At 50.4% G+C, this 12,358-nt stretch overlaps 1 long non-coding RNA gene across 2 annotated transcripts; it reads right to left on the reverse strand.

Moving 5' to 3' along the window:
- Positions 1-837: 837 nt before the first annotated feature.
- LOC117796069 lies at positions 838-6,530 on the reverse strand. Of its 2 annotated transcripts, XR_004620416.1 has the most exons (4): positions 6,420-6,530; positions 5,253-5,348; positions 3,578-3,677; positions 838-2,768 (listed from the first exon to the last, which is right to left on the reverse strand). It is a non-coding gene; the product is annotated as an uncharacterized LOC117796069 (long non-coding RNA). The 2 variants fall into 2 exon arrangements; XR_004620417.1 differs by lacking the exon at positions 838-2,768 and having other exon boundaries at positions 2,808-3,677.
- Between the last annotated feature and the right edge of the window lie 5,828 nt (positions 6,531-12,358).

A 12,358-nucleotide genomic window follows, 5' to 3' on the forward strand; every position in this document is an offset into this window, starting at 1 on the left:
GGGGGGGGGAGTGTGTTCTGCCCGCAGGGGTGGGGGGAGGTGAGGTTGGCTGCAGGGTCTAGAGGACGTGTGGACTTGTTAGTCCATGTCGGGCCCAGGCTGGGTCCTTGGCCCCCACATTTTAAAGGGCACCTCCCTGTCCTCCTCTGCATGCCCCTTCCTATAGGGCAGGGAGCCCAAAAGGCCAGGGGCACGTGTCTGTAAGGACCTTTCACTCTTCCTTCAAGACCAGACTGCACTACTCGAGACATCAGAATTCTGTGCCCTCCTCAAGGCCTAGGTGGTTCATAGTTTTGAGAACTGACTTTTAGGCCGGAGGCAAGGCCAAGGGGCAGCTGTTTCCGAGATGGGAAAGAGGACATTGAATGGAGTTCGGATATGTAGGTCATGGCGAACAGAACATAGGGGCAGGCCCCAAGCCAGAGTCAATTCTCTCAGGAGACCATATTCCAGCATAGAACCCCACAGGGTTCTCGAGACAAATGAACAAATAAGATATACACAGATAGAGAAAGAGGGGTTTATTTCAAGGAATCGGCTCATGCCATTATGCAGGCTGACAGGCCTAAACTCGGCAGGGTAAGCTGTTGGTCTGGAAAGTCAGGTAAGAGCATTGATGTTGTAATCTTTTTTTTTTTTTTAAAGATTTTATTTATTTATTTGACAGAGATAGAGACAGCCAGCGAGAGAGGGAACACAAGCAGGGGGAGTGTGGGAGAGGAAGAAGCAGGCTCATAGAGAAGGAGCCTGATGTGGGGCTCGATCCCATAACGCCGGGATCACGCCCTGAGCCGAAGACAGACGCTTAATCGCTGTGCCACCCAGGCGCCCTTGATGTTGTAATCTTAACTCCAAATTCCGCAGGGCAGCAGGCTGGCACTCAGGCAAGGTTTCTAGGCTGCAGTCTGGAGGATTTCAGCATTTTCTGGGAAGAGTCTACCTGAGTTCTTGTCCTCGTAGCCTTCAACTGATTAGACGAGGCCCACCCACAGTCTAGAGGGCAATCTGCTTTATTCAAAGTCTACCGATTTGAATGTTAGGCACATCTACAAAAGGTTCACAGCAACATCAAAACTGCTGCTTGCCCAAACAACTAGGCCACCATAGCTTAGTCAAAGTAACACATAAAATTAACCTTAATAAAGTCCAAGAAATCTATATCCAAATCCTTCTAGTTGTTGTGAAGGCATAGTTATCAAGAGCGAAGAATAACATAGATTTTATTCAGCCCTTCATTAGCTGGTTTATAGCTTTTGCACACTTGGACACGGTGTGTGGGCTTTGTTGGCACAAGCGCTCTGGCCTGGTGAGTCTTAAGGGCAGGCTGCCCATAACTCCAGATTATTTTATAGCAGCCGACTTCAGTCTTGTCTTCCCCCCGAGCCCTTCTAGGCGCTGGGTTTGCAACCCTGGATTTAAAAGCATCAGTTTGGAAAGGGGTAGGGGAGGGTGGACTTGTGTGCCTGCTTACTGCTGTCAGACCGGCCCTCACTCTGTGACGATGCATGAGCCTCCCACACAGCCCCCCTCCCCGTGTCAGGTATGGAGGCTGGGGCACCAAGGCTGTTCACGGCTCCATCTCTGGGGACTAGGATGCAGGAGTGTCCCGAGGATTTAACTAGATGACGTCAGCAGCAGGCCTTGGTTGTGGTCCATACCACACTGATGCCCCAAGGCCAGACCCCTCTGGCTGCCATTCTGAGGGCTCGCTGCTCAACAGATGAGCCCGGCCTCCCTTTAAAACTGTTCTCTCTTGATGAGAAGGGTTGGGGCAGGGTCTATTCTGCCTTAAAGTTCATCAGGGAGCCCCTGTCTCCTTGGCCAGTGTCCCAGGGGAGGCAAGGGAAGGGAAAATGCCCTAGGACAGGGGCCAACAGAGGCCACTGCCGGTTTTTACAAATAAAGTTTTATTGAGACAGAGCACGCCCATCCGTGTACATCTTGTCTACAGCTGTTCAAGGGCCACCAGAGCCACTGAGCAGCTGCAACAGACACCACACGCCTGGCAAAGTGGGACACATTTCCTCTCTGGCCTTTTTCAGAAAATGTTCGCCAAGCCCGCTTGAAAAGGTGATACTGAGTTAGCCCTTCCTAGAAAGCTGGTAGGTTCACCTGGCGACCCCAACAGGAGGCCCCCTCCTCCTGGTCCTCCTCTTTGTCGTCTTTGGAGACAGCAACCCCCACGGAGCTTAGAAGGAGGCTGTGCTGGGTGCAGCCCCACATCTGTTTCTTACCACCTTTTCCATCTTCCCCCCAAAGAGCCCACCCATCAGCCCTTGGATGAAGAGGGAACAGACAAGGAGGCAGCTATGTGGCTGCGTGGGTTGTCACCACACAGAGGGGTCTGGCCTCGGGGCATCCAGGGGCTGATGTTCAGCTGTGCTGTTTGCCAAGCTCTGTGCCTGGCGTGGGCTATGCCTTCCCAGAGGAAAGGACACCTCTGAATTCTCATAAACGTTCTACGACCCACACGAGCTGGTGTGTGGGCCCCGGTGGCAGCCGGGCTTTTGATTCCAGTCCTGGCCCTGACCTTGGGCAAGAGACACAAATCCTCCGAGCCTCAGTTTCCTCACCTGTAAAATGGCAACAAGAGTAGTGCTGGGGGGCTCCACAGGGGCTCAGTGGGTTAAGCATCTGCCTTCAGCTCAGATCATGATCCCAGGGTCCTGGGATCAAGCCCCACATCAGGCTCTCTGCTTGACTGGGAGCCTGCTTCTCTCTCTCCTTTTGCTGCTCCCCTTCCGTGTGCTCAGGTTCTCTCTCTCTCCCTGTCAAATAAATAAATACAATCTTAAAAAAAAAAAAAAAAGCAGCGCTGGGATGGGCTGAGTAGCGGCCCTTCGGAGAGGTGTGATCCTAGGCCCTCGGGCCCATGACTGTGTCACCTCTGTGGCAAAAGGGACGTTGCTGCCATGATTGGGTTAAAGATCCCGAGCTGGGGAGAGGATCCTGAATTACCCAGGGGAGCCCAAGGTCATCACAGAGGTCCTCACGGGGTCAGAGGGTCAGGGCCAGTAGTAAGAGGGAAAGATGGAAGCAAGAGGTTGGGGTGATGCAGGAAGCGGTCCCCAGCCACGGCACGTGGGCACCTGTAGGGGCTGGAGAAGGCAGGGAAAAGTGTTCTCCCCCTGGAGCTTCCAGAAGGAGCTGGCCCTGCCGACACCTTGACTTCAGCCCAGTAGTGAGACTGCTTTTGGACTTCTCTTTCCAGAGCGGAGCTGTTCGGAGCCCCTGCACGTGTGGTCATCTGTCCCAGCAGCCGTAGGGGGCTGGTTTTCAGGGCGAAAGGAGACGGACATCCCTCCTGGTGCATTTCACGGGGCTCCGTCAGGGGAGCTGCCGTCGGGACACTGGGCTTCCTTACCTCCACCCTGCCCTCCCCGCCGCCCCTCCTGGTCCCGGAGACAGCTGCCGTCCCAGGAGGCCCCCCAGGAAGATAAGAGGTGACCTCTGACCACGTGAGGAAGGGCAGGAGGCCAAGACGGCCGGATGGCGGAGATTACAGTAAGTGCGCCCGGGCCCCTTCCAGAGCCGCCAGCCCACGGGAGGCCAGGGCGGCCGTGAAGTCATCACTTACAGGCTTTGGCTTACGAAAGAGGCTTCAAGGAGAGCAGGCGGACGGAAAGCAAGAGTTATTTTCAGCTTGGTCATCGGTGACCGGCAGGCCAGACCATTCCCTACCAAAACAAACCACACAGGAACAAAGTCACCCCATACACACTTTCCCTCGGCGGGCTGGCCCCCACCCCTTCCGGCCCCGCGCCAGCTCTCCCTGCTCCCGTGGCTTTGCCTGATCCCCTGCCTCAGGGTGACCCATTGCTCTCCGTCAGCCAGGGACTTCCCAGGCTTTAGTGCTGAAGGCCCCATGGCCAAGGAAGCTTCCAGAACCCCGCGAACCGGGACAGTTGGTCACCTGACTCAGCCCCCCCCCCACAGCGGCTCCTGCAGCACTGGGGGCCCCCAGCCTCGCACAGGATACCCTTGTTTCCTCATGGGTCCTGTGAATGCAGTGGGCCCTGCAGGCCTCGGGGCCCTCCCCACCCTGACCCTGTGCCCAGAATCCTCTTCCTCCTGGTTTTTCACGGCTGGCCCTGTTCAGGGGCCCTGACCACCTTGTCTGTGACAAAGCCTGCTTTGCTGCCGTCTCTACTTCCGTGTCTTTCCGCCGTAAGCCTTAACCCACCTTCCAATTATGCATGCGTGTCTCCCTTACCAGATTTCTGCTTTATTCACCTTGACCCCTCAGCACCCACCCAAGTGCCTGACAGAGTGTTGGCATTCAATACATGTGGTTTTTTAAGATTTTAATTTTTTCTTTTATTAAAGAGAGAGAGTGAGCCCGAGTGAGGGAGAGGGGAGAAGGGAGAGGGAGAAGCAGGCTCTCCACTGAGCAGGGAGCCTGATGCGGGGCTCAATCCCAGGACCCCAGGATCATGACCTGAGCCAAAGGCAGATGCTTCACCGACTGAGCCACCCAAGCGCCCCTACATATTTTTTGAAGGATGGAGGGGAGGAAGGGTGGAAGGAGAGAGGGAGGGAAAAAGAAGGGAAGGAGGGAGAACCCAAGACGTCCGGGTCATCACTGTCACAGCCCTCAATGTGACCCCAGACAAATGACAGTCTGCATGGCACTTAACAAGAATGGATGGAGAATGGCCCAATTTGGTGTACGAGTCGAACTGCTAAAGAACACAGCAGAAGCTCAAGGGAGTGCAGGCTGCTTATTTTTCAGGTCACCTAGACACAGACCCATCAGGAATTATCTCTATTGAGACTTCACTCCAGGTCCCAACCGTGAGTGGACATAACTCGGAGCAGCTGAGAAGCCCCTGGCCCAGCCCTGGACGAGGCTCTGGGATCCACTCATAAAGTACACATGAGCTTTGACCCTCTGGACACCCCTGCCCCCACTCCTGGAGCTTACCCTCCCGCTCCCACAATCTGCAAGCACAGCAACGCTGGGCTCCATGGCAACAACCATGGGCTTCCAAGTCCCTCTTTCCATTCTCCCATGGAACGCGAGGTTGTGCACGGGGGACCCTCTCGGGAGCTCTCGGCGGGGCTGCCAGGGCTCCCCTTGTGGTTGTGGCTGTGTGCACGTGGGAGACAGCCGGGCCATTCCGACCGAGGTGACAATGTCATGTCCACTCTCCGTTCAGAGTTCCCTTGGCAAAGACTTCCTGAGTGTGTGTTGGGGGCTGCTCACCGGGCAGGAAGACAGACAATAAATAAACAAATAAACAAGCCCACACCTGTAGGTATGATGAAGAGAAAATCAGGACTGGTCCACTTTTGCTCCCATGCCTGGGAGACGCAGCCACAAGGGGTCATAGAGATAGTATCGTATCCTGAAAAGAGTATGGGGAAATGGGGTGCAAGTATAATGAGACAGTTCCCTTTGAGGGAAGCTTTGAAGGAGCTGTAAAACTTAAGTATGCATCCAGCCCTATCACCCAGAACTTCCACTCAAGTTACCCACTCTGGAGAAATCTCTACACTTAATACACAGAAAACACGTACAAACGTTGTAATGACCGCATCACGTGAAAGAGCAATAAACTGCAAAGGATGTCTATGGATCCATGGAATATGGAGTAACTAAAGGGAGGAAGGAAGGGCCCTGGCTGGTGCTGTTGGCTGAGCGACTGACTCTTGGTTTCGGCTCAGGTCATGATCTCAGGGTCGTGGGATCGAGCCCCGTGTCCAGCTCCATGCTCAGCTTGGAGTCTGCTTGAAGATTCTCTCCCTCTACCCCTCCTGCTCATGTCCAATAAATAAATCTTTTAAAAAATTATTTAAAAAAAAATAAAATAAAAGGAGGAAGGAGATTTAAAGCTGCCCTGAAGTGAAGATTCCCCAGGATGGGATCATTGGGTGAAAGAGCTAGGTGGAGAAAAATAAGTGTGATATAGTACAATTCAGAAGGTGGAAAACCCGGGACCCCAGTCTCCCTGCGTCTGTAGATATGGACGCATTGCATGGAGACAGGACTGTAACCAAGTACCCCTGGAAAGGAGAGGGGCAGAGAGGGCGCCATCGGAGGCCCCAGCTTGACTCAGAAGTTCCAGTTTCTACACAATTACACATGGCTTATCTGCATAATTTTTACATTGCTATAATTAAACATTAGAAGGAAAAGAAAACCAAAAAACCCCCAGGAGATAGAACAGTCCTGTTTGTGCACTCCAACCCAGCTCGTGACAATAAAGACAAAAGTCCGACTATCTGCCAAGATCCGTTGCCATTTACAGAATACGCACCCACCCATGCTTCACTCAGATGGGCAGATAGCCCTCGGCTTAGCTTTTACTTTATTGGGTAAATACACACACACACACACACACACACACACACACACGCACATGCACATGCACACTCCAAAATGTGGCTTAAAACCATAGCCATTTTATTTAGCTCACCAATTTGTGGGTCAGCTGGGTGATTCTTCTGGTCTGGGCCAGCTGGGCTGATACTTGCTGGATTTGTCTGTGGTCAGCCGGTGGCTACATAGTCCCGAATAATGGAACTCATGTGTCTGGAATGTGACACCTTGTTCTCGGTCTGGCTTTCCTTCTGCAACAGGCTTATTCACATGGGGGGGGGGGCGGTCAGCGTTCCAACAGCATTACAGTGAAAGCTGCGTGCCTCTTGCAAAGCAGACTCTAAAATTCATATCTTGTCACTTCTATCACATTCCATCGGCTAAAGCAAGTGCCGAGACCAGCCTGCGTGCCAGTGGTGGGGAATGGACTCTATCCAGCTAATAATACCAACAACTCCTTTGTGCCAGGCCCTGTGTTAAGCATTTTAGAGAGATGTTCTCATTATGTTCTCGTAGTAAGCCTACGAGAAAGGTGTATAATCTGGCTTTACGGATGAAGAAACTGAGGCACCTGGTGGGGGGGCAGTCAGAGAAGGGAAACGCTCCATCAGACTCCGGGACTTTAACCCACAGACAAACGCTCCCTTGCAGCTGCGTGACATGCCGCCATTGCTGCTTCTGCCCTCCTATGAGCTGACTTATGTCCCCCCTGCCTCCCACCCTCGCCCCGGGATTCATATGGTGAAGCTCTAGCCCCCAAGGGGCTGCATTTGGAACAAGGGAATAATGAAGGCCAAATGAGGTCCAGGGTGGAGCCCTGCTTCGTGTCCTCGTAAAAGGAGACCCCAGAGAACTCACTCTCTCTCTGCCACGTGGGGACACAAGGAGGTGGCCGTCTGCACGCCAAGAAGAGGACCAGAACTGAACTGGCCAGCACCTTGATCTAGGACCTCAGAGACTCCAGGGTTGTGAGAAACACACATGTGTTGTGTAAGCCCCCCATTCTGTGCTATTTTGTTGTGACAGCCCAAGCAGACGAAGACATCTCTCTGTCCCCTTTTAAGATGCAGTGTCCCCTTGTTGGGATGAGCACTGGGTATGGCATGACAAGTGATGAGTCACTGAATTCTACTCCAGAAACCAATACTGCTCTGTATGTTAACTAACAAGATTTAAATTAAAAAAAATTTTTTTTAGATAAATAAATAAAAATAAATAAAAGTAAAAACATAAAACACAGTACCCCTTGAGCTGATGGTGACACTCCTCTAATTTCTCAGCCTGCACCTGTCATCGTTCACTTTGTGGCTCTCCTTCCCAGTGATCCAGACTTCAAGGTGAAGTTCCCAGGATACTACATTTCTGTGTAAAGCTGGTCTCAACTCCCATTTGTCTCTGCTGTTTTGATTATTTCTCTGCTTGGAGGACACAGGTTTGGCAATGACTCCTGGGCCCAACAGGTAGGTCCTGAGTCAAAAGAGAATATCTCAAGAGGAAGAGATGGGGTTTGAAGGCACCTTGGCTGTTGGGGAGTGTCTGCCATGAACAGTACAAGGACAATGAGAAGTGAGAGGGAACAGAGAGCCACCTGTTGTGCAGAGATGCCCCCCATTCCCACACCTTCCCTTCCTCCTACTCTAGGGCTGGAGCCCCAACACGGAGCGTGGTGGTGAAGGGCAGTGGTGCCAACACCAGACCACCTGGGCTCATGCCCTGTGTCTCACCTTTTACCTGTAACAGTCTGCACATCCCTCAACCTCACTGGCACTCAATTTCCCCACCCGTAAACTAGAAATAACAATGGAGCTTCCTCAGAGCATTGCTGTCAGCACTAAATGGGTTAACACCCATGGAGCTTTTGGGGGAGACTCTGGGCCCCAGGAAGAGCCAACACGTGTTAGGCACAGGTGTGACCGCTGTGTGTACCCTGGAGGAAGGGGCTGGAGGGGAAGGGGCATCCCAGGGCCACCCACCCTGAGCCCAGGCAGAGGGCTCACCTGCCTGCCCTTCCCAAGGGGATCCTAAAGGGAACTCTCTTGTACAAGGGAACAGACCAGGTGTGCGGGTTCACACCCATCTCCTCCTTTGTCTTTACCGCAACACCCAGAGGAAAGTGTGGGGACCCATTTGACAGGGGGAAAACAAGAAAAGTTAAGTGCCTTGCCCCAGGTTACACAGCTGGGGGCCAACACCAGGTTCCCCACTCTGTTTCTGATTCCAGGAATCTTTATCACACTTTGGATGAGATGAATGGATCCTGGAGTGTCTCCCAGAGTCAGCTGACCATATGTTCCCATTTAGAACAATTCTCAGCCCCATTCAGCCTGCCCTGACACCTTCCTTCATTCAAGCCCCTTCCTGGGGCTCACCGTGAGAAAAAAGGGACAATCCTACATTTGAATTCAGGCCCCAACACCTATCATTTAGGTAACTCATTTGGCCTTTCCTTGCCGCCATCCTTCAACTGTGCAATGGGTTGATTAAGTGAGCTGAGCCACATGACACACCTGGTCTTGCACCTGTGTATGCAGGGAGCCATGGATAAATGCAGTCCCTCCTCTGCAGGCTGACAAATGCTACTGAGGTCATTGACTCTCCCCGCGTGGTCCATGGCAAGTGTCAACACTCCCCACAGTGCTGGGCACATAGTAAGCAAGTGCTGTTAAAAACAGACAATAGACACAAAATGGAGTCACTTGTGCTAAGCCCACATCACCAAACCAAGACCTAGTACCTAACCTAACTGTGGTTTCATCCTCCCCCCCAAATGTAATCTTAACCCGCCCACCTGGAATTACCAGGTCAGCACCAGAGAAGCCATCTTCCTGATAGATCCTACCTTCCCCTAAAGGAAAGTGACCTTGCCTGAAGCAATCCATTTTGCTGGTAACCTCCTTGTCCTGCCCTCTTCTGTCTATCTGAGTGTTCTGTTTTGTACAGATCCTTGGAGCTATTTTCTATGTGCTAGATGAGATGCTGCCCCATTCATGAATCACGAATCAATAAGAGCTTTAAAGTGTACTCAGTTGAAGTTTGTTTTCAACAGATTTTGTGGCAGCAGTGGGATCTAAAGGAGACTTCTGATGGTTTCAGGGACAAGAAACATAGGCATGGTACCCACGAACCCTTGGAGTTCTCTGCCTTTCTTGCCATTTCGGAGGGCTGTGGGTGAGGTCCCCTTGGTTCTGAGCTCCACTCTCTCTGCTTCGAGCTCCTAAATCTAATTGGTTTCTCTTAACCAGGCTGCCCTAACATCTCTTCCTTTACTGCCAGTGTGTTAGGGAGCATGTGAGGGAAATGTTATTGCTAATGGAAAACACGGAGGCCAAAAGCCCCAAAAATAGTCATGGGCATGGTCCAGCACTTAAAAAGCTGTTAGAACACTTGCCTCCTACCTGCAAGACTTCCATGTTAGGTCACAGAGCAGGTTCGATTAGCATGAAGTCACCTGCCAACCTCAGGAAAATCTCTGTACAACAAGACACACTGTGAAACACCACACAGTCCCCAAACCAGGGGCACATCCTTCTTAGGTATTAGCTTGGCTCTGAGAAATCCAGAGACTTAGCAAAAAAAAAAAAAAGCAAGGGGTATAGGGGGCTCTTTAAATTCCAAAAAGTAGGGGTGCATGGGTGGCGCAGTCGTTAAGTGTCTGCCTTCGGCTCAGGGCGTGATCCCGGTGCTCTGGGATCGAGCCCCACAACAGGCTCCTCCACTGGGAGCCTGCTTCTTCCTCTCCCACTCCCCCTGCTGTGTTCCCTCTCTTGCTGGCTGTCTCTTTCTGTCAAATACATAAATAAAATCTCCAAAAAATTCCAAAAAGTAGAACATCCCACCTTCTTTCCAGCATACTTATTTTATGGCCAAGAACTATAATTCCAGAAGCTGCTGCTATCTACAGAGACGGCAAGCTCTAATTAGAAGCAACCTACGATTGCAATGGCCTTTATGAGAAATGTTCCAATTAGACAAGATCATTCGTTTAAGAAGTTCACTTGAAAGCATGTTTTCCCAAATCAAATAAACAGATTGGGATGCTTTTTTTAATTAGTGTGAAGAAGCTTCCAAACTTTAAAATTCCAAAATTGCTTCATTAAAAGAGTTATTGCAAAGGACTAATGAAAAATTAAAGGCACAAGAGGTATCTAAAACAAAAGACATAAGACTGACGTGACTCTCACTCCTCCCCTCCATCCTCCTTTACGTGAGTATTCATGGTCTGCCAACGCTCTATCCCAACTGCTTCCCACTCTGAAGAGACTATTAAACAGTTACTTCTTCAAATAAAAGCACCCAAGGTTGCAGGAGATCCTCTTCAGGTATTTTTCACATGGTGGTCAAAGACTGAACTAAGGGCATAGTTGAAGAATTTCCTAAAGCAAGGGAGGATCCCCAAAAGTTTCCTGAAGAACTTAGAGTTCTTATTGGGGCTGATCACCCCAGGCTCTCAGATCTTTATCAGCTTGTGCACCTGCTGGTAGGACCCTATGAAACCCCAAAATGGATGTGGGAAGAAGAATGGTGTAAGATGATATCCAAGATCGTGGCCTTCATGGACCAGAAAAAGCTCACAAAATAGTGAATAGCGATTGACCTTTTAAAAGCCATTCCTGGAGTCTTCCGTGGCCATGCTGATTGGTCTATTATTCAAACTTGCAGCAAGGAAGACGAATCTGCAGCAGGCTTTCAAGCCGGTCCGGAAGCTCTCTTCCTGTGGCACTTTGGGTTTTATACAATAAATGAAGTCACCCAACGTGCTCTGGCTGCCCTGTTTGCACATGGATTATCTCCTGAGATTAGTGGATTGATAAAAAGGAAGAAAATAGGATGGGAGGCCACCAGTCTGACCGAACCCAGGACCATAACCGAGCACGTAGAAAGGACTTTGGAACTAGACCATAAACAAACGTTCACCAAGCTATTAGCCTTACACCTGCAAAGCTCCAAGGCCAGAAACCTAAACTAACACCTGAGCCTCCTGCATGGCACCCTCCTAGGAATCCATCGTCGAAGTGCCGGCCTAGGGGAAGCAACCGAAGTGTCCACTGATGGATAAAGGGATAAAGAAGATGCGATAGATGTACAATGGAATATTACTCAGCCATAAAAAAGAATGAGGTCTTGCCATATGTGACAACGTGGATGGGCCTAGTGGTTATTATGCTAAGTGAAATACGTCAGAGAGAGAAAGACACATACCATATGATTTCACTAATATCTGGAATCTAAACAACAAAACGGATGAAAAAACAAACAGAAACAGACTCATAGATTCAGGAAACAAACTGCTGGCTACCAGGGAGGAGGAGTTGGGGGCAGGCAAAATGGGCAAAAGGGATTAGGGAGTGCAAACTCCCAGTTATAGAATAAACAAGGCATGGGGATGTAGTGTACAGCATAAGTAATATGGTCAACAGTAATAACTTCGCATAGTGACAGATGGCAACCAGACTTGCCATGGGGATCATTTTCCAATGTATAAAAATATCAAATCACTAGGATGTATATGTGAAACTAAAAGGATACCATATGTCAATTATTCTTCAATTTTTAAAAAATGCTGATCCAAGGGTCAATGTCTCATTTATAATCAGCTAGGACACTAGAAAAAAGATTGTCTGCAAAGGTTTATGCAAATCCTTCAATGTCAATTCAGATGCCTCCATATCTGTCCCTAAAAGTGACCCCCACGTGGGCCCCCCAAGAGTTGACAGGACTCTGAAGGACCCTCCAGTAAACTGCTACCGGTAATTCCCCGAGGTAATTCCCTTTCCAAGGGTAATTCCCTTTCCAAATTCAGGTAGAAACCACAGCTGTATTCTCCACTTTATTTTTTATTTTTTTTATTTTTTAAATATTTTATTTATTTATTTATTTGACAGAGAGACAGCCAGTGAGAGAGTGAACACAAGCAGGGGGAGTGGGAGAGGAAGAAGCAGGCTCCCAGTGGAAAAGCCTGATGTGGGGCTCGATCCCAGAACGCTGGGATCACGCCCTGAGCCGAAGGCAGACGCTTAACGACTGCGCCACCCAGGC

This window comes from Ailuropoda melanoleuca, chromosome 14, assembly GCF_002007445.2.
Source record: "Ailuropoda melanoleuca isolate Jingjing chromosome 14, ASM200744v2, whole genome shotgun sequence".
NCBI classification, from domain to species: domain Eukaryota; kingdom Metazoa; phylum Chordata; class Mammalia; order Carnivora; family Ursidae; genus Ailuropoda; species Ailuropoda melanoleuca.